Consider the following 26,647-nt stretch of genomic DNA (forward strand, 5'->3'; position numbering starts at 1 on the left):
CTCGCTGTTCTTAAAGAATGTCCCCTCCCGCAAATGTGCCTCCCATAGGAAATCCCAGCAGCCTGGGGTAATCTTTCTATACTGAGAGATCAACACAAGTGATTCTACTGAGTTCTATGGGAGAGAACGGACAGACTACTTCTCCTTTTATTCCCACCCTGAACATAATCTACTTTAATAGATCTCCCAACATTTTGACAGGTGAAATTACAACAAAATAAGCCCCGCCCCAATCTACCCCAACCAGATCCACCCACTTATGTGTAAGCCCCGCTCCTTTCATGGCTCACATTAACCTGCACAACTGATATAAATACACACCCCAGCCCCCACCTACTTTATTCCCCTAATTCCACCTCAAGTGTGGTTAAAATACAGCATTTCATTTAATGGTTGCAGGACGGAATAAAAGTAGTAAAATGATTTGGAAAACATTGTGATGAATGGTCCTGCTGCCTTCTGGTGAAAATAAAGCATATACTACGGTTATATTTACTTGAGTTAAAAATAACAAATATAAAGTGAAAAGCAGAGTATTTGTGGAGGGGAAAGCTTAATTTGTTAGTAATCTGTAGTGTGGATTATATGTTCACGGTTCAGGATAATGGGCATATAAATGTGAACACCCTATTCCATCACATTTTTCTGGCTTTCCGCAATAATATGTTGGAAGAAAAGTGCACTTGTGACGTCACAAGTAGATGTAATTGTGAAAAACTGCATGCACTGTGCCGTGCTCCTTTGTACACTAAGTAAATGGCCCACAGTATGTGTTAAAATATTCTGGTTTACATCGAACCAAATACTGGAGAGCAGCTCTGCACCAAGAATTTTAGGTGTAGATGTGAAAGTAGCACTTATTCACGATTATACACCACTCTAGGCAGCACAGTGGTTAGTATTGTTGCCTAACAGCACTGGAGTTACAGGTTGGATCCTGACCAGGGCCCTATCTGTGTGGAGCTTGTATGTTCTCCCCGTGTTTGTGTGGGTTTCCTCCGGTTGATCCGGTTTCTTCCCCCAATCAAAAAACATATGGTCAGGTTAACTGGCTTCTGATTAAATGAGCATATGTGTGCGACAGGGAATATAGATTGTAAGCTTTGCAGGGGCTGATGTGAATGATTAAATATTGGCTGTAAAATTTTTGTATAACATATAGGCATCATATAAATAAAGGTCAATAAACAGCTGTATGTCCCTATTACCTACTTACCCAACACATGTCTGTATGAATAAACCATTCCGTTGGTTACAAAATCCAACAACTTCATCCACTTATTATTACTGAGCTTTATTACTTTGTGCCCCTTTTACAATAAGTAGTGTCTTATATTAATTTGCATCTGAAAGTCACTTTACACAAAAGTTGAGGATTAAAAACAAAACAAAATACACAACAAAGAAAACTTTATTAAGACCCACAAACATATATTCGATCTCTAATAAAATACTGTATGTGGTATCCTTATACTAAAGGACTATACCAGAAGAAAGCCACATCTACCTCAAAAAATCAATATAATATTCACTTGAACAGTGGGGAAAAAAAAGTTGCAAATCTGATGCAGCACAAAACATGTCACATAAAAGGTGCAGAATGAACATACACCTGGCAGTGAAAGGGTAGAAGAGAACCTGTTACCATATAATAATAATGGAACAGATATAAGAATCCTGTTGTCCCGATCGCTCAGCCGAGCTTCCAGCTAATTCAGACAAGCAGAAGGTGAGGCCTGGGGTGTTATTCTGACTGGCGGAATCGTACATCTAGAGCTCTCGCAGCCCCGATATATGTCTGGGAACTACAATCATTATTTCATTTGCATCCTGGAAACAAATGTTGCGTGGTTCATATTGTTCTCCGTGGATTAGCCAAACGATATCTGGCATGGTACACTCCTGTTCGGGTACCATGCCAACATCAAGAACAAGGTTTTGAACTTGTACCAGTCCAATAGAGAAATTTGCCTATAAATGGATCTTGTAACAATATACAAATGTAATGTTCCTGGCAGAAGATTTATTTATGTAACTGAAATACTCATTTGCATGGACTTTCATGCCATGGGTGGTTGTTTGTAACGTCTGTCAAAATATCTCACATCCCCACAGAGGGACCGCTGCAGAAAAACAGGCTTTGAAATAAGATATGATGAACCGCCATTGAAACATGACTGTTCTAGTGAACACATACATCATTATTTGTCATAGTCGTGGACGTATCAGTACAGCCTGCTCATTAAGTAATACATACAAAATATATTCAGACAAAACTATGGTAGAAGAAGAAAACTGGACTATGGGCATATATGATAAATATCAAATGGTCAACTACATATTTCACAGTGGCTTAGTGGTTAGCACTTCTGCCTCACAGCGATGGGGTCATGAGTTCGGTTCCCGACCATGGCCTTATCTGTGTTAAGTTTGTATGTTCTCCCCGTGTTTGTGTGGGTTTCCTCCCACACTCCAAAAATATACTGGTAGGTTAATTAGCTGCTAACAGACCCTAATCTGTCTGTGTGTATGTTAGGAAATTTAGATTGGAAGCTCTATTGGGGCTGATGTCGGTGAGTTCTCTGTACAGCGATGCAGAATAAGTGGTGCTATATAAATAAATGATGATATACCATGGTTTTTTTATGTACTAATTGCCTAATTTACGGGTTTATTTAACCCCATCTCTGGTGAAAAAAAGTGTCTTCCCGCAGATAAGGCTTCTCCCTATACATCAAGAATTGTCTCTTGACCAATCCCAACCCTCTCCTTGCACATCTCTGTTCCTTACGCTAAATTTCCTCTCTAAAGGTTATTTACCACCTCTGGATAAAGGTGCAAATCTGCACTGAAACCACACTGACCAAATAGGACATTAGCTGTCGTTGTATAACCTGCAGTAAACCATTAAAAGCAAAGGACACACCTCTTCAGGCAAGCTTATAAAATTCCCAAAGACCTGGGCTTTTAGAAAATAGAGATACTTTAAAAGAAAAAAACAAAGTTAGAAACAGATTTCAAATATTATTAAAAAAAAATTAAAAAACTGCTCACCAATGAAAAAAAAGATTTGTATAGATAATAAAGCAATGCTTTCATTCCTTTTTTTCCTGTTTGTTAAAGGGGACTCTTACCGTCAGCAGAGGGCACTGTTGGCGATAGCAGTGCTAACACTAGTTATAACCCCATCAGCCACCTGCTTTCACCTGCATAGGTCTTTTCTCCCTTTGATAAAGTTGTCTCATTTCACTGGGTGAATTGAACCTTAAGTGTTCCCAGTCCTACTTCAACTACACCACACGGCAGAATGGATAGGACATCATTGTCCCAGCTTTGGTCATAGACTATAAATTCTGTGAATTGCAAATTTACAAATATAGCACAGAATGGTTTCCATGGAGTGGGGAAGCTGTAACGGAACTCCACGGTTGTATCACCAGAACTTTGCAACATTTCCTATTTCAAAGCAAAACTCAGTTCATGCACAATTTCACTTTTATATTATCTTTATTTGGGAGGTGAACGGGGACATTGCCTCCATGAATAATACGGATGATACTTTGCCGCCTCCAGTCTGCTTCCCACCCCAACTCAGTACCTGCACTCAGGCGCGGGCTGGCAGGTTTCGGCCCGGTGGGCGCACAGGCGGCCGCATCACGTGACATTATGACGCGGCCGCATCGTGTGTCACGTGATGCGGCCGCCTGTGCGCCAACGCGGCCGCATCGGATGCGGCAGCCGGTAATATTGAGAAATTATTTCATCCACGGGGGTGGGGATAGGGGGAGGCGGCTGGCCCGAACAGCAGTTAGACTGAGCGGCCCGCTATCACCCTGACCCCCGGTCCAGCCCGGCCCTGCCTGCACTCCTAACATAGTCACTACAGGAAGAAGTGCACAGTGACACATATTAATCACCAGGCTCTTCCTCCTTGTAGTGACAGTGAAAGTACAAGAGATACAAGGAAAGCATACAATGTATTCTCCGTCTCTGTAACTGCTCTGCTCCTGCTGTCAGTCACTGGAGCAATGACCACACAAGTATATGATCTGTATTCCACCATGCACCTTACTCAGTACACATGGCCTGAGGGGCACTATAGCTGGAGAGAAGAAGCACATGTCAGCAGACATGGGATGGCAGTTCAGAAGGACTAAGGATAGTGGACAGTGAGGAAAGCAGTTTTTCTATCTATATCTGTCTTTAAGCACAGTTAGAAACACTGAAACAGCCACTCAAATTCCTGAAATGACAGAAAACACAACTTTTCTATATGCATCAGGTTTGGCCAAAGCCATTGTTGTGGAACTACAAGTATCAGCATGCCCTGCCAGCCAGCTTGTCAGTCCAGATATGTACAGCACATCTATGTAATACACAAGCAACGGTCACTGTAGATCACCTGCCCTGTTTAGTAACATATATATAATTTGCATGATTTTGAGCAACCCGGTTGCAGAGAGAAGAAAAATCAATCTAAACTCTTTTACTCAATTGAGCCATTTCCAAAATGCCATTTATAGATCTGCCACTCGGTTATTTCCAGCAAGAATACAAACAGTGTGTGATTTTTTCGTTCCTATACAAGCAAAAGGTCATTAAACTGTTACCATGGTTACCAGTCACAGTATGTAAAATTACACCTCCGATAAGAGTTCTGAGAAAATGAAGTTACGGACTGGTAATGACTCTGTTTTAGTCACAGAGCAAATGGTGCAGATGGCACAAACGGGCATAGAGGAAGATCAGAAATTACCATGGTACACACCTAGATAAAACGTCATGCCCAACAAATGAATGGCAATACTCCAATAAATTGTCATGTACTCGTACACACACCTCAACAGAGCTATACAAACTTTAGTCCGCCAAATGTCAGTAAGAAAAAAATAGACATAAAGAAAAGTTTTATCACAATTTGAGATTGTTTAGTGTGTACAACATACCCTAATGTTCCAGTGAGCTGCGGGTTGCTTGGTTTATGGGTACACCCTGCATGTCGGGGCACACCAGAGGGTGGGCTGAGTGAGGGTCTTCTAAACCAGCCGACAGTCTCAATAATTCACATAAGCAAAAAACGATTTCCTATAAGGATATTTATACACCTTGGCCCAGCCATTAAAAGACAAAGTCTCGATTTTTCACTTGACAGTCAATTTTCAAACATTCTAAATGAGTGAACTATGCAAATGGATGTGTTTCTTGTCAAAGCAGGCGGGTATAAACAAAGTTAATGGGGTTCTAGGCAAAGTATTAAATGAAATATAAATGGTCTCTTCCTAAGGATCCTGACATTTTTCTCAAGCAATAATTTTTCCCGATTGAAACAGATTGGCGGTTACTTCGTCTGGATCAATTTCAAAAATAAGAGAGATCGCAAATTGGTTGAATTTGATCGATTGGTGTCTTTATTCAACCTCATAAACTATGTTACTATGTTGTTATGAAATGGCGAAGAGGGCTCGTTGGGTTACAAGGAAAACTCTACTAAACGATCGAACATTGTGGAGTTAGCCTTGAAACAATAAAAGTGTATTAATTAAATATACTGATATCATGATTCATGTCGAGCTGTCTTTAGATGAACCCTAACCTAGAACCCCTCCGAAGGAAGGACACTGACAGTGCCAAGCAAGCAGCCAGCCCTTATAAGGTGCTTAAACCTTCCTACCACCGACCCTGCATCTAAAAATTGAATCCTTACTGAGAAAGCAGCATAAATCACCTGCATTAGATCTTTAAGTGTCATCTCTATTAGCCCCAAGTGGGACGATGTCCGTAAATTACATTTTCATCTGTGAACTTGCTGCCTCTGCTTCTCTTCTGACCTCAAACAACCCTTTGCCATTGGACGGATATAGATTGATTACAGTATAGTGTAGAAAGCTTCCATCTGCTATGAGCCCATTGCACTATACTAAGCACCAGTACATGGCTGCTTAAAGTGTATCCTTAATTTAGTAAAGACTGCACAGAGAAACCTGTACCTGCATATTTGTACGGTCGCGTGACAGTGAGCATCCATGCTATCGCACTGGCTCAGCCAAGATCACTCATTATTTCCAGTACGAAATGTTATTCCTTAAATAAGTTGAGATTCAGAAAAAAATATTTTTAAAAAGAAACAACCCACATGTTCAGCAGCAAGTTCCTGAAAGTCAACCTTCAACTCACTGCAACATCATGGGAAGTTGAAGTTTTGTCTTCTATATGCTGCAAAACAGTGAATTCTCACTTGTCTCATATTGTCCACGAAACAGCCACCCAATGATCTACATACAGCCACCAAAGACTAGTATACTTCACCAGGGTTCACTATACCTTGGGAGTCAAAGTGACCCATCTGGATTATTAGCAAACTCATCACAAAAACATCAACAAACAAATCTAAACAGCAGATAAATGTACGGATTCTAAAGGGAGATAAGGGGGCAGGGATTCTAAAAAAGTAAAAGCATAGTTACCTACTCTCCCGGAATGTCCGGGAGACTCCCGGACTCCCAGGAGAGCAGAACAACCTCCCGCATCCCAGCCAGTTCCGTTAAGAGGAGGGGGTGGGGCTTAGCAACACGATTTTCACATCATCGCGGTCCGTGCCCCCTGCTGTGATAGGCTTGATTGGTTGTGTCAGTTTAGTGGGCGGGGCCAAGTTATGTGTTCTACTTGATCACGCCCCCAGAAATCGCCAGGGAGATCCCCCCCCTCTCAGAAGAGAGATCTCACAAGTTGGTAAATATGAGTAAAAGGGGAAAACATTGGATTATTATAAACAGATGCCACTTCTTTATAAAATGCTAGCATGGCATTTGCAAGCACATGAGTATGTATAAATCCAGCCTTTCACTATTATAAAAACTCTACTGCACCTGACATATACAGTGTGCAAAGACTTTGTACAGTAGCATTATGTTTTTTAACCTTCTCAGCATCCTTTAAACAATATTTATTGGCTTGGGAGATTCAAGGTACCTGAAATCCTGGAACCATATCTCCCCATTAAATGCACCTACGTACATTAAAGCGGACAGAGATCATGTGACCTCCACTGGTAACAAGAGGTAACACTTCACAGCATCAAAAAATGACCTCATTCAGCAACAGCTATTGTGTGATCTTTGCCAAAACCGCAGACAATCCTTAATGTGTACAGGCTTCTTGTAATGCTGTCTGAGCCACGGAAGTCCCTAATGAGTTTCACAATATTGCAGGATGCATCTTAGTTGACTAAAATCCAGTCCGCTGTGGGCATCAAAAGCCAATTTTCCAGTATCAAAGCGGATTTGTGTTCTCTAAAGACCGTCTCCGAGCAATCAGCTCATCAATAAACAGAATAGTCAGATGCACGCTATTGATTGCCGCATCTAATGGACTCATTAAGCACAGGGTTCATTATGACCTTTAAATTCCGCAAAAGTATAAAGATTTATCCAAATGCAGCATTACAATTTTAATAATGGGAAATTAAAACCACAGCCAGATGTTCATGGTAGTAGTTCATAATTAGCATAATGACATGTCTGGAGTACTTAACGCTTTTCATTTCTAGAGTCATAAAGAGTTATTCTCATTTTTCATATTGGATCAAATGACAGCATTCCATATTCAGTGTCACTGGCATTTTCCAAATCTCAGGGGCAGACTGGGCTTTGGAGCAGGGAGACATCTGCCCCCTGGGCCGGTCCCATAGTGGGCTACATTATACTGGGTCACTGGGCCACATACATTTTTTCCCTTTAAACATTTCCTAATAGGCTGCTCAATCGAGTCTTGTCCTCTAGGATAAAATTTGCCACCTAGCCCCTGGTCAGTGGGTAACCAGCCTAAAAGGCTTTTCCACTATCTGCAGTATCATACTTACCAACTTTTTGACTCTCTCCTCTGGAGATCCCGGACCAGAGGTCAAGTGACTAGTGCCCCAGGGGTGGCACGGGCAGGGCCAAAACGAAACAACTCACGATGAATTTGCATCCTCAAGATCCCCACCCCACCCACTTCTTTAGGAAATGGGCAGTATGTGGGAGGACAGCCTACTCTTGCAGAAGTCCAGGAGAGCTACCCAGAATTCAGAAGTCTCCCAGACAATCCTAGAGAGTGGACAGTATGTGTACAATACTTGTATATACCCTCCAGGATTTTTCACTAATTATTATGACATTGTCAAATGATTTACATAATTAAAAAGAAACAGTCATTTATTTTTGTCACCTGGGCATATAACACAAAGCTCTTCTCTGTATAACATTTAAGAACTGAAGGTGGAAATAAGCATGAAGAAAATTAAAAGCTCAGGCTTTGTCATGTAACTAAACTTATCCCTCTAAGGTCAAAATTTTAACTGGGGATGTGTACGCCCATCTGACGTCATAGGGGAGGGCTAAGGAGTAGTTTTAAAAGTGATTGGCGGAGAGTAAATCATTTTCTGGAGTTTCAGGACGTTGCCCTTCCACCCTCCCTGGTTTGGACACCTCAGTGCCTGCTATGGTTTGTCGGGCTGTTCTCTCATTGACTGTTGCCAGTTCTTGGTGTGTCTGGCGTTTGATGATGAAGGGCCTGCATGGTGGGTTGCCGCAAAACTCAGTGCAGTCAACAGCCAGTGGTCGGTGCGCACATTATGGTAATGGGCATGCTGAACCCGCTATAGTCTTGGTGTAAGTACCGCCCTGTGGGTCAGCTTGTGGTTTCGCTCCTTTCAGCTCACAAGGGTTGCGGGTTCATGACGTGCCCGGGATTGAGTGTCCCGGTAAGGTAGATATGTGCGCCCATTTGCGGATGTCTCATAGTTAAATGCTGGGATATCCTGGTTTCCTGGTGTATGTCGTACTGACTGCACTTTTCTCCACCTCTATATTGGTTTGCAAAATAAACTCCTTTTATTATTGCCCCAATTATATATCCTGTCAATTATTCAAAGTTGTTAAATAAGTTATTAAGAGGTTTAAGTGCAGTGAGGGATACCAGCCTTTTAGTATTTTAATATTGAATGCACAGAGCTCAGCATAACTATGTCCAGGCAATCAGAATAAACAGCGTCTAATGATATTAGTATATGGCTAAGAAGCGCAGAAGGAAGCCAGAGAAAAAACACAATGGGCCTAATTCAGATTTAGGAGTAAATCCGGCTAAAGCATGCATGTTTGTATCAGGACAAACCATGATGCGAAGATAGGCAGCGCTGGTGCTAGGGTCCTTGGCGCCCTAAGCACAGTGTGAAAATCGGCGCCCCCCCTTTAAAAATCGGCGCCCCCCCTTTAAAAATCGCGCCCCCCTGTCAAAATTGGCGCTGCGCTTCCCTCCCCTCAGCTCCCCATGTCTTTCTTTAACTTACCTGCATGAAGCTGCTCCTCTCTGCTCTGTCTTCTCCCCTCCACTCACAGACACTGTCGGGCCGTGATGATGACATCATCACGGCCTGTCACTGTCAGTGAGCGGAGGGGAGGAGACAGAGCAGAGAGGAGCAGCTTCATGCAGGTAAGATTCATAGCCCCTTCCCTCCTCTCCTCCCCATGGATTTCCGTTTTAAATGACCATAGTCATTTTTTTTAATTTCGAGGTGCCCTGCAGAGCCCGGCGCCCTAGGCAATTGCCTAACCTTGCCTAATGGGAGCGCCGGGCCTGAAGATAGGGGTGCAAATGTCAATGTTTTTCTTTACATGCTGGGGACATACTGCTGCTGTCCCATGTAACACACAAATACTGGGTAGCTTTATTTTTACACCATGATTAAGAGTTGTGCTAGTACGTGCCCCTCTCCCAACTCTAAATTTGACCACACATTTTAAATCCCCTGCCCCCCTGCAGCACAACATGGTTTTGCCAAGCTGTAGAATTGTACCTTCAAGCTCTTAATGATGCCGGATGCATTCAGGAAAGGTTATAGTGGGTCACATAGAAGCCAATCACTGAAACTCATCAGAACATAGAAATAGCATTTAAAATACACAAAGGCAAATTCTACCTTTTTAGGTCAGATAAGTATATGGTCATAAAAATAATATTTATATAGATAAACCTCTTTGGTCATTCGTCTTAGGGGGAGGTATGAAAGATGACCACCCCTGTGGTCCATATTATAAGGGGTGAGACTGAATTTTCCTCCGATTCCAGCAACCTGAACACATTAAGTGACAGACAAAAGTGCATGTTTAGACAGAATTTCAAGGTAATTGACTAGAAAGCCAAATCTAGAAAACAGTGCAGAACGTTTGTTTATCCTGGCAAGTCAAACGTGTTTTTCTGTACTCATTAAAAAGAACATCTGAAGACAGAGAACATTTTTCTGCTTTTTAAATAGGACCACATAGAAAAGTGTTGCTTTCATCTATATGATCCTATACCACCAGTGATGGGAAAGCAGATACACCGACCTTCAAAAAGGGCCACACGTCACCCTTAATCTCAGTAATACAATTAATACATTTAATCAAAGAAAGAGACACCTATCTGTAATAAATATCAGCAAGTATTTTATATAAGTGTTCCGAACTGTAACAAACTAATCTGACAGTAAAGTAGAAGGTAGCTGGGGGCCACAGGGGACGGCTCGGAGGGCCGCCTGTTGTTCACCACTGACCCATACAGCTGAAGCCAGCATTCCGTTGTGATTCTGAGCGACTGCAGACACAAAGCTTTGATTTTACAATATAAAGCAATTAGGACTCGTTATGTGTCTCACTCATTATGTGCGCATGCGTACTATCTGCCCAAGTATTTTCAGGCACTGGTATCGGACACTTACAGTCCCTCACGCTGGAAGACGAGAGGCGGATCATGCAAGTGGAGAACAATAGGAGGGCCGCACTTTAGCCACGCCCTGTTTAGTTGCGCCAGTATTTTGGTTTCCATGTAAAGTTTCAAAACGTTACATATAAACTTTAAAATTGCACTTACACAAGATAGGGGAAAATCCAGTACTTGCAACGACTCAATACCAATCTATGCATGTGTCATAAAACGCATGATAAATCCTGATGTCACATCTATAACATTCCCCAGGACAGAGGAAACAGAAACGTATGTGAGTCTATATGTAACTGTACCATCCAGCGGCTGGCTGGCAGACTGTAGCCCTGGGGGGCGAGACGGCTCAGCAGCCTGTTAGGAATATTAGAAAGGAAAAAAATGCACTTAGTCCAGTGACCCAGCCAAGGTAGCCCACTGTGGGACTGGTCTGAGGGGCAGATGCCCCCCCCCCCCTGCCCCGCAGCTCCTGGTGTCATCAAGTATCTAGTTTACATTTACAGCAAACTTATTTATCATCACATTTCCTCTCCATAGAAAGAAACATGCTAATAAATACAACTATAACAATAGATTTAATTAGAAGAGAGGTTCTTCTGTGGGATGTTCAGGGTGAAAATCTTCACTTATCTTTGCTCTCACCTCACAGAGTTGACATCTCAATGGTGGTTGATTCAGATCATTACCTTTTATCACAAGTTAACAGCGGCTTATGGTCAGTCAGTAATTTAAAATACAGTGATCCACATAACTATATATAGAGAGGGCTTCACAAGTCTACACACCTTCCAGATTCTCCTTTACAATAGCAACCACTTTTTCTTTATAGAATTTTTGATTAAATCAGAACCCTTAAGAGTTTAAAGCTCAACAACCAGCCCTTTAATTGGTGTGATAATATCAGTGTAACAATACCACAGAGGTCATATAAATTATGTCTTATGAAAGCTACAATTTAATATTAAAAAAAAAACCAACTATAATTTAACGGTGTATAATTGTGAGTAAAACAGATAACACAATGTCATTCATTGTTTGCAGTATTTCTGCTGCATTTCAAATAAGATTTATTTATTTAATTCCAGTATATGCAAGTGAAAAAAACCTCTTTGGAGCAGAAGCTTTTCGAAACGCAGATACAATGTGTAATATTTTGTGTAAGTATATTACTGTACACAGTGGGGAAGGTAAAGTAATGTTTGGCGTTTAGTGGTTTGTGTTGTCACGTCCCCCTTCCACACTAGAGATCTCCCACCCTAGATTGAACATACCACAACCCCCCCCCCCCCCCCCTTGTTGCCCACTAGTGCAAAAACTGAAAAGGGAAAAGTTACAGCCTTCTCCATGGAGAGCTTAGAACAACTTCTCCTATGGCAGAGTTTAGAGCTGCACCAGCTAGGGGAGAGCGGCACAGTCCAGGTAGAAAGCATGTGAGTAACTTTGTAATGTATGAGCTTATCTCTGTGCTAGTTTAGCTCCTGCGCCTTTATCTCTGTGCTAGGTTAGCGTCTGCGTGCTTACCATCTGCTTGCTAGTAATAGTAACTTACAGCTAGTAAACACTACTAAAAAATGTAGTTATTGCATCACAGAAGAGAGCAGTTACTTCCCACACAAGAAGTTACTCCTTTGCAGAGCATCTGCTGGTGGGCTTGATAAACCGTTAGGCAATTCAGCCTCTGTGCTTATGTAATATCATTTATAAAATTTCCTCCACAGGCCTGTCTTTCTCATGACTATTTCTCAATATCTACTTTTCAAATAAACTTTGTTCCTGCAAAATAATTTATTACAGGAACTTTGCTGTATCACAAATTACAGTGAACTGCATACTTAAGCATCTATGCCATTCCAAACCCTATATTGTGTCCTTGAATAATGAACATAAAATACCTATGAGCTGATTTACAAACCACAGCGTTCTGACTTGGACTCCTGCAACAGATGCATGTTTTGGCAGAGGTTTAATTCTGAAATGTCATGGCATGATATTCAAAATGAAATTCATATGCTAAGCCATTTGTACAGTGGTGATTCAGCTTTCAAACTCTGAGATTCTTATGTCAAATTTAGATGTTAGTTTGTCATGTCCAAAGCACATTAACCCTACTTATTAAGTTGATATACTGTAAATATCAAGAAAATCTCTGCATGAGCGACATAATGTCACTCACTCAGTGTCTATTGTCACCATGGCGACCTGGTGAAGCTGTCAGTTGCTGCACTTCTATGTTTGTAATAGGCTCTGGGTTTGGCGCTAGTCTATGATGTCATTGGCAGCACGGTGGCATAGTGGTTATCACTTCTGACTTACAGCACTGGGGTCATGAGTTCAATTCCCGACCATCTGTGAGGAGTTTGTATGTTCTCCCCGTGTTTGCGTGGATTTCCTCGGGGTGCTCCGGTTTCCTCCCACACTCCAAAAACATTTTGGTAGGTTAATTGGCTCCTAACAAATTGACCCTAGTCTGTGAGTGTCTGTCTGTCTATCTCTGTGTGTGTCTGTATATGTATGTTAGGGAATTTAGACTGTAAGCCCCAATGGGGCAGGGACTGATGTGAATGAGTTCTCTGTATAGCGCTGCGGAATTAGTGGTGCTATATAAATAAATGATGATGATGATGATGATGATAGCCACAGGCCCGGTGCTCCCATTAGGCAAGGTTAGGCAGTTGCCTAGGGCGCCGGGCTCTGGAGAGCGCCAAAGAATTAAAATAACTTTAAAACTGTGCAGCGACCGCTGACCATACCTTCCACGGCCGCTGCACAGCTTCAGTTAAATCCACGGGGAGGGGGAAGGGGCTATAGATCACCACCGCCGTCCTCCTCTCCAACAGCTGATGGGGTGCTCCGTCTCCTCACCTCCACTCACCGACTGTCAGGTGTGACATCATCATCACTGCCCGACAGTGTCAGTGAGTGGAGGGGAGTAGACGGAGCAGAGAGGAGCAGCTTTATGGAGACAAGATAAGGTAAGGAAAGACGGGGGGGGGGGGGGGGGGCGCGGATTTCGAAAGTTTGCCTGGGGGGGGGGGCGGATTTTGAAAGTGTGCCTAGGGTGCCAAGGACCCTAGCACCGGCCCTGGATATCCAGAAGCCAAACTTCCAAGAAGATGCCCTCTGTGCGAATAAGTGGGAGGAGGTAGATTTGGCAAGTACATTTTAAAAGTACCAATTTGGTTTATTGTAAAAGAAAAGTTGTTTAACGTAAAATGGAAGTTGAATATCACTATAGCAAAGAACGTTTAGGTTATGGAGCAAGGCGAACTAAAATAAACTACTTAATTATAGGGGCACCACTGGAAGAGGAGAAGATGCTCTGACAAAGAAAATAATAAAAATAAAGAACAGTCGGAGGACACTTGACACTGTGTCAAGTGGAAACCCGTATCACAGCCGTAAACTTAACAAGCACCTAAAATAAAATACATATACCTGCAATAATTCTTTTGATTTATAAAGCGTGTAAATATTATATAACTGTTCAATAGATAAACAAAATAATATGTATTACTTTCACATTTTGCACATTTGATGAAATAAATAACACATACTTATTTCTGAAACTGGACTTAAATTTGCAAAACATAATTTAATAACAGTCATGTGTAGATAAGAATGGCAGAACTTATGATAAAGAACTAAATACAGACAAATATCCACTAGGTGGCGCTGCTGTAAGCAGGCACATCATAAACACTCCGAATAAATAATCCATTTCAGCACAATTCTTCCTGAAGCATAACAAAGAGATCCCTCTGACAGTTCATTTCAGGAAATTCCTTATGCCTTTTTCCTTGCAACTTTCCAAAATAACACGTTTCAACACCAAATCCCATTCAAAACAGAGTAAAACACAAAGAAGAAGGAAATATATTAAACCCATATGAAAAAGTAGTAAAACAAAAAGACAATAAAATATGCTTTATGGGGGAATGAAATTACTTTTGGGCTCGACACTTCATCAAAAGTATGGAATATTCCCAATTGGCCAATTTAGTTAATGGTGCAGCTTTAAGTTGAGTCACACTTGCCTAATTTTTATACCACCCCTAGAGGAGATCCCGGAGGTGAGGTCGTATAGGCAAATGATGATGAAATTCTTGTCATCACAGCCCCGCCCACCTCGCAAGAAGATTGGATGTGATCCGTGGAGGTGGTGCACTCTGCCAAGAGTCCGGGAGTAAGAATGAGTTGAGTTCTCTTACCCCACTCAGGACTGCATGAAGAGTAATGGGACAAAAATCACCCTACCCAGCACTAATTATTATATTCCCCCCCAATTTGTATGCTAATCACAAGGGAACATGATTCTGAGTGTGATTGGCTAACTTTGTACACGGCTCCATCCCCATTCTGAAAGGGTGTGCACACTTATGCAACCAGGGTATTATTTCCAATTATTTTCCTAAAAATTTATATTTTATCATCACCATTTATTTAAATAGTGCCACTAATTCCACAGCGCTCTACAGAGAACTCACTCACATTAGTCCCTGCCCCATTGAAGCTTACAGTCTAAATCCCCTAACATATACAGAGAGAGAGAGAGACTAGGCAGGGCCATCTTAACAACATAGATATATAGAGATAGAGATAGATAGATGTACTTGCTCAGTGACCCTTTAAGGTTTTTTATGCAGGTTTTTTTCTTTTGCAGGATTATTTATTCTCATTAAGAGCCGTGCCTATGGGGCCCCCTTGCCCGTGGGGCCCCCGGGCAGCTGCCCATCGTGCCCATCGTGCCCAATGGAAATGATGGCCCTTAGACTAGGGTCAAGTTGATAGCAGCCAATTAACCTACCAGTATGTTTTTGGGGTGTGGGAGGAAACCGGAGCACCCGGAGGAAACCCACACAAACACGGGGAGAACAAACTATTTCTTTTTCATTTGAATTTTGGTGGTTGGAAGTTCACATTAAACATACCTCCCAACTGTCCCGATGTCAATGGGACTGTCCCACTGGAATCGGGACAGTCGGGAGGTATGTGATCACCGGGAGGCTGCACATAAACATGGGGTAACTCTATGAGGGTAATTCCCACTGTCTGATATATTATTATATTATATAACCAATATTACATATTGTTAACTTAGAACAACAGGGCCCCCCTCATCTCTGTCCCACACACCTCCTGCTCTCTCCAGCCTCCATCGCCCACTTCTACTTGCAGGGGAAGGCCAGTAGAGAAGCATACCACGGGGCGGGGCTTAACAGGAAAGTGGGTGACATTTTTAAACTGCTACTTTGTGGGCGGAGATTGGGTGAACAGGGCGTGGCTTACTTTGTTCCGCTTTCAGGACTCTAAATGTTGGGAGGTGTGCATTAAAGGTGGATAAGGGTCTGACATGATTATATAACAAACACCTGCAATTTCAATAAGGGTGTGTACACTTTTTTTATTTATTTTTTTAATATCCACAGAAGTTAACTCTGACAACTTGCTCAGTGCATTTCATGCGGCTGTTTTTCTCTATTGATCTGATTAACTACCTGCCCACATTCTTCTCCTTAACAAAAAAAATATATATATTTAAGGATTTTTATTTCCTTATATATTTATTATACCCATGATAGTATTTTTATTTGTGGATATAACCGTGAATTGTGAATATAATATTTAGTTGTTATTAAAAACCGGGTTATTGCGAATTGTATTGTTATCTTTTAGCATATTTTTGTAAAGCGAACTTTGCATCTTATTGTAGATATTATAATAATGATTATAATTATGATACTTTAGTAGATATAACAGAATCTCTTTCAGCAGCTTCTTGGAGTTCACGTTTTGATTGTTAAATTGAGTGCCTTAAGGTAATTTATTTTATTTCAATGTTATTCAGGGCGTAGAAGGGCTATGCCGATAATGCACTAATACTGGATATAGAAACACGCTCATAAGGTTTTCATTACCTCACAGAAAGGTTTCATGTACAGCATACTCTGAGGAGCCCTACGTTAATATATCTTGTAGCACTTGCGGGCATCACAGGTGAATCTATTAGTGATGCCAGCTGGCTGCAGGGTGCCCTCCGGAACTAAACGCTACATAATGATAATGTAGCATTATATTCCAGGCTAAAATCCATTGAATCAGCCACAGTCAGAAATACATGCAACAAAGCAGTCAGCTAATAAAAATCTATTCAAGTAACGCAATCACAAATCCATACAAAACAGCAAATTTATGGTACGCATTAAGCAAGTCAGTTGTATAAAGTAGAATTCCAGCCTCCTAATTAATGACATATCTTTGCATAGGCAAACCGAGGGGGGGGGGGGGGGGTTATTTGTGGCTGGAAACCACCTCCAAGCCTGGGGCACTTTATAATTGAGGTGGCTGGACCCTGCTCTCGCTTCACACGGCTGTTTGAAAAGGGAGAGCTGCGTGCACCTAACAGTAGTGTACGCAGCATTGCCCATGGATATTATGGGGATAGGAAGAGTTGAGGAGCATCCAAGCACTGTATAAAATTATAGCCACACCCCCATGCACGCTGGTCACGCCCACTGGCGGCGTGGTGTAGAAATCCGCCTCTACAAATCCTGCGTTTGCCCCCGCTTTCTCACAGTATCAGGAAACATGCACACAAGTGAGAATGATACAAAATATGTCTTATCCCAACGCAGTTTGTATTACAGCTATAGATTTTTGCAGGTCACATGATATAGTGATGTTTTTAACATTATTTGCTAGTCTATCTTAAAGAACATGTGTAATTCAAGTTTAGTGGGCATGGGCATTCCTTCAGGTAGGACTAGACCTGCAGAGCTAGTGGCAGCCGTGTTGCATTTGGATGATGTGAATACATTTGCAAGTGTCACCGCCAAGAATTATCTAATGTTATCCGCAAAGTGACAAGATGGGAAAGCGTGGCAGGGGGCTGGTCCATTAGTATGCACTATACATATAGTTATACATATCAGAATGCATTCTTCCCTTCTGCACATGTAGATGTGATACAGGATACGAGTGTGGCTGGATCATATATAAATAACATATTGTATAAATATACTTAAATCATTAGTGCAGTGCGCCAATCTATATAATTGCAAATGTACTGATTTTTTTTTTACATTGTGTGTATTTTGGAATAGGAAATGTATTGATTTCTAATGTAGTTTGCCAGGCATTTGTTTCAGGAAATCTGTTGTGTAGCTTTGAGAGGAAATCCTCATTAAGGCTAATTAGACCTTTTTCATGTGAAGTGACAAATACTTGCTTTAGCCTAAATGCACCACAGGAGGTCGTTACCTTCCTTTCATGTGTAATTTTCATCCTGTATCTAAGAACCTGGCTGAATAATGCAACCAGCAAGTTTTAGGATATATTAGATTAGTGTCAATGTTGTTAACTTTGCATTGCATTTAAATCCAAGTTTGGAAAACATCCTGATGTTAAATATCTGATGTAATATCTCAGTCCTTGCGGAGCCATCTAGGATCAGTGGGCAGTGTAACGCCCTGCTAACAATTTGTATAAAAGGTGCACTGTCTTACCATGTAATATATCATTTTCCATCTGACTTCTGGATGATCACCAGTACCACAAACTGATTTGTAAAAGTCACTGCTTGAAGATTCTGCCCGCAATTATTACTTGCTGTATTCTTTGACCAACCGATAAGAGCTTACACTCTAACCTGCTCCCCGGCTGTCCTGTGTTAAACCAGCGTCTCTGTGTTAACGTTCTGCCCGTTACCCAGCAGCCCTGATCCATAGTAAGCGGTCAGGAGGTATCAGCCAGCTCACAGCAAAGAGGCATTATAGCAATTATACCAGTTACCCGAGAAGTATGCGGTTCTGGGTGCAGTGGTGGCAGCCGAATTCTGCTACAACTAGTGCGCAGTTGGCGTTCGGCGAGTGTCTGGGCAACGTGACACCAGTAGGAGTGGTCAGTAAGGGTCGGTTACTGACAGTGAGAAGGAAACCAAGATAAACTGTGCAGGAAGAACATCCCTCCGTTCCTCCTTTCCCTCAACAGACCAGGGGTGAAGTAAGCCCATCTTGTCACAACGAGGTTTGGAGTTTAAGCTACAGACTCATACAGATAACAGGAACCTCACTGTACCCACTGACCTGTAATAATCCATAGCTAAACACATATCGCATTGGGATGAAAAAAATATATATTCTATCATATTTTCCTTTTGCATGTGCAGTTTTCCATATTTACTACCAACCACGATATTAAAGAAATGGCAATGTGTATTAACATGGTCCATGGCTGGTCTGACAATAGTCAGACTGGTCTCTCAAAATTCCAGATTTTGGTTGGACAGTTCCAAATTACGGACCTCAAGAGGAAAATAAACTTATGTGAAAATAGGCGGAATTTCGCCTAACCGTAAAGTGTTTGTTTTACAGATGATCTGGGTGGGTTTTATATTTTGCATGGCTTAAAGTTGGGAAGTATGGACACACCGTTGCTGCAAGATCTGCATATCTGGTCTCCCCTACATGGAAGAATACATTTTACTGGGGTCTCCCTGGCACATATGAAAGGGGCTCCAGATACAGGGACTAGTTAAGCAGACATGACTTTATTGGAGACACTGTAACTACAAGTTACTAGGTAGATAATCAGCCCTTTTCCTTGGAAGGAGAACTCCATGAAGATCACTTCCTCGGAGGTCTGCGGACATGCCGTAGAACTATGCAGGCCCAGCATTGCCTCCACGATTGTGCCTCATCATTGCTGAGGCTGTAAGGAGCACCGAGAGTGTGCAGGATAGATGTGACACTGAAGCTCTTCCCCATAAACAGCCAAAAAGTGATTAGCATACGAGTCTCATTCTGGGCAGATCTGTATCTCGACAGCATCTCATTACAGAGATAAAAGCAGCAGTAGCTGCGCCATGCCGGAAGAAGGGGAGGACTTGAGGTTCAGAGTGTAACCAGTTGATCATTTAGCATGGTGGGAGTACTCTTGTCAGAACCCTCTGCTCAGCCAACAGTTTGTAAAGACATTTCTGATAAGGGAACACACCAAGTTGCTGTACTTGGTGAACACAGTGATCGACCCGATAGAGAAAGGGGTAAAAAGTTATCTACACGAAGAGAGTAAAACTGGCCACACATGTTAAGATATGGACAGCCAGATGTGTTTTCGTCCCTCGCCAGACACATTTGGACAGAAGCCACTGTTTGCCACTCAAGCAAATGGCTTGACTACAAGGTTCTCCATTAGTATTGTGGGATGATGGTCACACATATGGCAATAGGGATCCGATTCCCATTGCACCACCAGGGATAAAGGACACCTCCAGCACACCAGCACTCCGGTCCCCATGAACTGGAACCTGAACAAAGACCGGCAGAGCCGTGATTCCCACTGGACCCCCAGGGATAGAGGACACCTCCAGCACACCAGCACTCCGGTCCCCATGAACTGGAACCTGAACAAAGGCCGGCAGAGTCGGGATTCCCACTGGACCCCCAGGGATAGAGGACACCTCCAGCACACCAGCACTCCGGTCCCCATGAACTGGAACCTGAACAAAGACCGGCAGAGCCGTGATTCCCACTGGACCCCCAGGGATAGAGGACACCTGCAGCACACCAGCACTCCGGTCTCCATGAACTGGAACCTGAACAAAGGCCGGCAGAGTCGCGATTCACATTGGACCACCAGGGATAGAGGACACCTCCAGCACTCCGGTTCCCATGAACTGGAACCTGAACAAAGACCGGCAGAGCCACGATTCCCACTGGATCCCCAGGGATAGAGGACACCTCCAGCACACCAGCACTCCGCTCCCCATGAACTGGAACCTGAACAAAGGTTTAAAACCGCCGGCAGAGCAACGTTTCCCACTGGACCACCAGGGCAGATGGACATAAAACATTTTTTTAATCATACACATTTGTTTAAAATATACATTTTTAAATATTTAAAGCACATTTTAACATCGTTTTACAAGACTTAACCCTTTTGACCCGCTCCACACTATAAATAATTACATTTATTGAATAAATTTTTTTCTTAAATCACATAGTTATTTGCACATCTGGTGCACACCTTCAGGTTTTAAGCCATTCGGCTTTGCAGCATTTTCAAACACGTAGGAGATTGTCCACAAAATAATTAACATTTTTTTATTTGTTATACTTTTTAGTTATTTTTTCAATTGTAATTAAATAATAATAATATTTGAGCCATAATTCCTTTCCTTTAAAAAAAAAAAAAAAAAAAAAAAGATTAATATAAAACGTATGTACATAGAGATGTGGAAACTGGATCATGTGAAACAACTGCAAATTATAGAGGAAACTTGGATGCAATGTTAAACAATGGTCAATTTTTGGCACTTGTGAAATGTGAAAGACACAGCTGGATAGAAAATGAATAGTTCACTGAAATCCTACCATTATTTCCTCGCTATGAAAATCATTAAAATTCAGTGCTAAAAAAAATTCATTAGGACGCATTTGAAACACAATATATTTCTATGTTCTTTCTGTAAAAGCTTCAAGCACTTGAAAGTGATTAATAAAATTTACACTGCCAACACAATGTTAGAACATCAAAGACAGCCTGTGATATGCAAGAAACTTGCAATAGGTTTGTGAAATTCTAATTACAGTTGAAAGCAGATATTGCTTCCCTGTATAATCACCTAGGCTTTGATTATTCAGTTTAGGGGGTATAAAAATATCCCGGTATACCTGTATCTTGTTTTTTGAGATATCACAGATGACAACATATTACTAGTGACACAATCGTATTCTGGTGAACATTTGGTTACACAACAGTTAGCCTAGGGCCGTGCTTCCACTTAACTGTCGATACTTAAACTCAAAAAAAAAAAAGTTGGCTGACAAGTAAATGAGATTAATCTAATCAATGGACATGTCTACCTTTTGTTACTTAAGCTGGGTACACACTACACTGTTTTCGTCCAATAATCGGCTCAAACAGCCGACATACGACCGCTCGTTCAAAAGTCGAGTCAGTGTGTGCAGTGACACGATGGTTGAAAGTCTGTCCAAATGAACGATTATCGCCTCATTTGGTTGGTCTTACCGTTTAATATTTTCGTTCCAATCTCGTTTCCGATGTGTAGTGTGTATAAACTTCCGACCAATCCAAGACAGTGAGTACGAAATTACAGTCATTGCTCACGACAACATGGCTGTAAAAAGTCGCTAAAGGGACGTCAGCTCTTCCCTTTATCGTCCTAAACAAGGCTAGTGTGTATGCAGTCCATGGACCGAGCGATCGGACCATCGATCGCATGTAAAATCGCTCGGCATAAAAAGTTGGTTGAAATTTCTGTAGTGTGTACCCAGCTTAAGTAATGCAGGATTGACCAAATTAAATGCCGATATTCCAAGCTATTTTTAATGAATATGGTAATTTTGCCTGATCATTTCAAAGAGAGATGTGGGTCCAATATGACCACACAGAGGGGAAATACAAATTTAGTAACCCCAGCTGAAACCCACAGCAACCAATCAATCACATGTCTGTTAAAAGTGGAAAGACCAATATTGTGTGTTGTAAACCAAAGTAGCCAATTAGTTATCGGTATTTAGCAGTCATCATCATCAATTTATTTATATAGCACCAGTAATTCCACAGCGCTGTACAGAGAGCACGCTCACATCTATACCTGCCCCATTGGAGCTTACAGTCTAAATTCCCTAACATACACACACATAGACTGAGAGAGTCTAAGGTCAATTTAATAGCAGACAATTAACATACTGGTATTTTTTTTTGGAGTGTGGGAGGAAACCGGAGCACTCGGAAAGAACCCACGCAAACTCCACACAGATAAGGCCATGGTCAGGAATCAAACTCAAGATCCCAGTGCTGTGAGGCAGAACTGCTAACCACTAAGCCACAGTGTTGCCCAGTCCTCTAGCTAACAAAACTAAAAATGTCATGTTCATTACAAGAGAAAAAAAGAAAACGGGACACAAACACCACAAATCATTATATCAATAACATCATCATCAACATTTAGTTATATACTGCCAGCAAATTCCATAGGGCTTTATAATTGGGAACAAACACTGTAATAAAACAATACTGGGTAATAAAGAAAGACACAGAGGTAAGAGGTCCTGCTCGCAGGCTTATAATCTCCAAGGTAACATGACCAGCTTGTAAATCAAGTACCGATAATTTAAAACCAGATACCTCTGCAATATTTTAAGCTTGCAACACAGAGGGTGGTACCAGCTTGAGTGATATGAAGCCAGGTAGCCTTATTAATCTTATATAACACAGTAAAAGGAGCACATGCTTTCATGTGATCAAAACTGTGTCAGACAACCATCATTGATCTTGGCCTACTCTGAAACTGCGGCAGTTGCCAGATGATCCATTAGGTAACTGGGATTACGCCAAATGAGGTCTGTGAAGCCACGAGAGCGCTACTCGTAGCTGAAATCACTTCAAGAAAGTATTTTAAAATGATCCATGAAAAAAAATGAACTACTACTTGAAAAAAAAGTTAAATTGTTAAGACAACCAGATGTGTTGCCCTCAATGAACTGGACAATTCATTTGAATTACTGGACTGTCTTATGACCTGTTGTGTACTTGCCCCCTTTTCAAGGATTGTTCTGTCTCCATGGCAACAGCACTGAAATGAACTCATAAGACTCTAAAATAAATTTTTAAAGGCTCAAGACACTATTTACTAACTTTTACTATAATATTCCCACTAGACCACCACTTCTAATAAGTCACCGCCAGTTCGCCACTACCTCCTTTCCATGTCCAGTTGCAGGTATTGATAAGTATCAGTAACACTTTAAACCAGTGAAGGGTGTCCCTCCAGCCTTCAAAGGGGAGGGCGAGGTCAAATGGCGCAGGGGAGGTCATGTGACGCGGAAGTCAGCTGTTCCTGTTCTGATAAGTTAGAAAGCAGCCGGCTAGGGGGCCAAAGGCAAAGAGTTAGCGGGCTACCTGTTGTCCACCGCTGCTTTAAACTATCTTCAAGCTTCCCGATAGCTGTCATGGTGGGGGATTCAAACCAGCAAGGACTCTATTCACTCTTGCAATCTGAGTATCCCCCCTCCAATACATCATTTACCAGACATCGGGGAACAGAAACTGCCACCGTCAATAGACATTTACGCCAACAGTTCCACTTTTGAGACATCGGGCATAAAAAGGTGGTGGGTAGACGCGATTTTATATTGTTCCGCTATATAAGTGTTGATAAATAAAGGAAGTGGCTCTACTTCCTCTTGGCAAAATATATCTAGTAAAAATAACATTTGTCATAAGATCAATTGGGGTTAAGAGTCTTTTGGGGTAGACGACAACTTCAGACAGACCAGCCCAGGATATCACACCAGGCAATTGTTATTGGTTTCACTAGCTGAGGCTAGTTTTTATTCACCATGTTCAAAACAAACAAAGCATAAACAAAAGTTCTTAGCTGGCCTGGCTTCTTACTAGTGCATCATCATCATCATCATCATCATCTATTTATATAGCGCCACTAATTCCGCTATAGCGCCACTAATTCCGCAGCGGCCCTTAGTGCACAGGAACTCTTTTGTCAAGTGAGCACCATGTGTTCCACACACATACAAAATACAGCACTTACTAGTCACCATTTGCAGTGTCTCAGAAGTCATCCAACCTCCTTCCCAGGTCTGAGAGAGAGTCAGGAAACTGTCTAGCAACTTTTTATCAGTACTTTGCAGGTGCAACTCCTGATTACCAGCAACTTACTGGCTGGTTAGAAAACTCAAAATGGGCCTTATAAATGGAGCTCTCTCTTCTCTCTTCATAATTACGCCAGGTACCCTTACCAGCTTCTCCTACAGCTGAATATTCTCTATGAGAAGCTTTTCCTAAACACCAGCAATCTCTCTGAGCCTGGGACATATATATCTGCCCTTTGCAACTTTTCCAGTGCTCCGGTCACATAATATTATTATTATTAAGAAAAACAACAGTGAAATGGCCATTATGGGGGCCCTTATCAGGCAATGTTTCAGTATAATTGGGTTTTCCTGAACGTTTTGTCCTTAGAACACCTCTGCTCGGAGTAGAATGTTTGCAGGTGACTGATCTATGACAGATATACTAAGCTGTGTATTATTACTGTGGCAGCAAGCTGGGTGTTCTTGGCAGAGATTAGGGAGCTGGGACAGTGCATAATTAATAGGTCTTACATTTTAAGGTCACACTAAATCTTAGCCAGATTATGTCGCTCTGGCATAGATATAGACAATTAATCATGTCTATTTATTGTGTGTATGGGGAGGGGGGGCTGGGATGTGTTGTAACCTACTTCTTAGCGGTTTAAATACACATTTTAAAAGATCAGAGACCAGAGCCTGAGATGTTATCCCATTGGTCGTGCTGTCTTGTCACTCAGTTGGAAAGTTTTCCCATGATACAACATATCACAATCAGGGAAACACATTTAGATGTAAGCACCACCTTATATAAGCAACTTTCTCTGTTTCAAACTAGAACTTGTGTATTAAAAAATAATAAATGCCCCTCCCCCTTTACTGTAAAATTAAAAAGACTTGTGTAAAACCACATAGCCTCCTCTAACTGTGAATATACATTACCTTCCAAATTCTTGTTTACGGGGACAGTTCCCAATTTTAGAGGGTTGACCTGCTGTTCCGACTCTCGGGACCTTTGTCCCAAATGTGGGAAATGTTGGTGAGAATGTCCTATTAGAGGCGGGGATGAGGGTTGCGTGACCTAGAACTTTGGAATCGTTAGGCAGGCCACATGTGATACGACGAACTTTTTTTTTGTATATTTGCAATCGTACCCCTCAGCGTGTGATTGGCTAACTAACACCTGTGTGCAGCCTTTGAACATTCTTTTCACGCATACTTTTGGAGGCAACATTACTTGTTGATGGTGTAGTGTGTCCACAAAGAATGGTCATTATTTCATCAACCACACAGGCTTGTGCTACAGAAAATCGGACGAGGGACATTATTATACTCTGTTATGCTATTTTGTTAACTTTGAGGTTACAGGTGAGTAACTGACTGTGGGCGGTTTGCAATCCCCATGTTTAAACAGGAAAATCAAATCATGTTAAGTTTCTCCTGTACAATTTATCAGCTCCTCTGAAAATCTCAGCGACAGACGTTTTTTTCCCCCCAAGTTATAAGTTACTCCTATTAATAACTTCGAAGAACTCAAATTGGAATGTTGCCAAGATTTAGGGTTGTGCTTCTCCAAGACAGTGTCTACAAAACCACAGAGAGGCTTAACACCGCTAGCGATACCTAGAAGCAGCCGGAATTATTCAGCATCATGACCTAAAGCTGCTAAAATGGGCAGGGAAGCAAACGTCAATAAACACTGGCTGTCACGGTTAAGAAATGAGGCCCATTCAAGCAAGTGGAGATTACCATTAACTATTTGTTAACAACTTCGCACAATGTTAAAGAGGGGTATAAAAATCACACCAAAGGCAGGGAGAGAAGTGCAAAGCACACCAGTTTAGAAAAGCCAGAGAGCTGGCACAAAGAGTTCCACAACAGATGGAGGCTGTGAATCAGCCACATTACATAACAATTGCTTTTATAATTATGTGATACACCACACATGTCCAAATCCAAAACTGTAATAAACATCCAAAAACAAATACCTTACAAATAATAAGTGCCTAAAGCACAAATGACATGCGCCCAATTCCTGGGGTCCCACGTTTTCAGAGGGCATCCTCACTGGCCTCCACCACAGAGTTCAAAAAAGTGCTTCTTTTTAACTCTAAGGGGTAGATTTCTGAAAAATGGAGTTGTTGCCCATAGCAGCCAATCAGATGCTAGCTATCATTTATCTGGTACAGTCTAGAAAATGATAGCTAGAACCTGATTGGTTGATATGGGCAAAGCCTCCACTTTTCCCTTTTTACAAGTTTTAGTAAGTACACCCCTAAAGGAAGACAGGGTGGACT

General features: G+C 41.7%; 1 protein-coding gene across 1 annotated transcript in view; it reads right to left on the reverse strand.

Moving 5' to 3' along the window:
* The window catches only part of PRKCE (protein kinase C epsilon), a 278,286-nt gene that overhangs the window by 143,386 nt on the left and 108,253 nt on the right, over positions 1–26,647 (reverse strand). The window lies entirely within an intron of this gene.

This window comes from Mixophyes fleayi, chromosome 3, assembly GCF_038048845.1.
Source record: "Mixophyes fleayi isolate aMixFle1 chromosome 3, aMixFle1.hap1, whole genome shotgun sequence".
NCBI classification, from domain to species: domain Eukaryota; kingdom Metazoa; phylum Chordata; class Amphibia; order Anura; family Limnodynastidae; genus Mixophyes; species Mixophyes fleayi.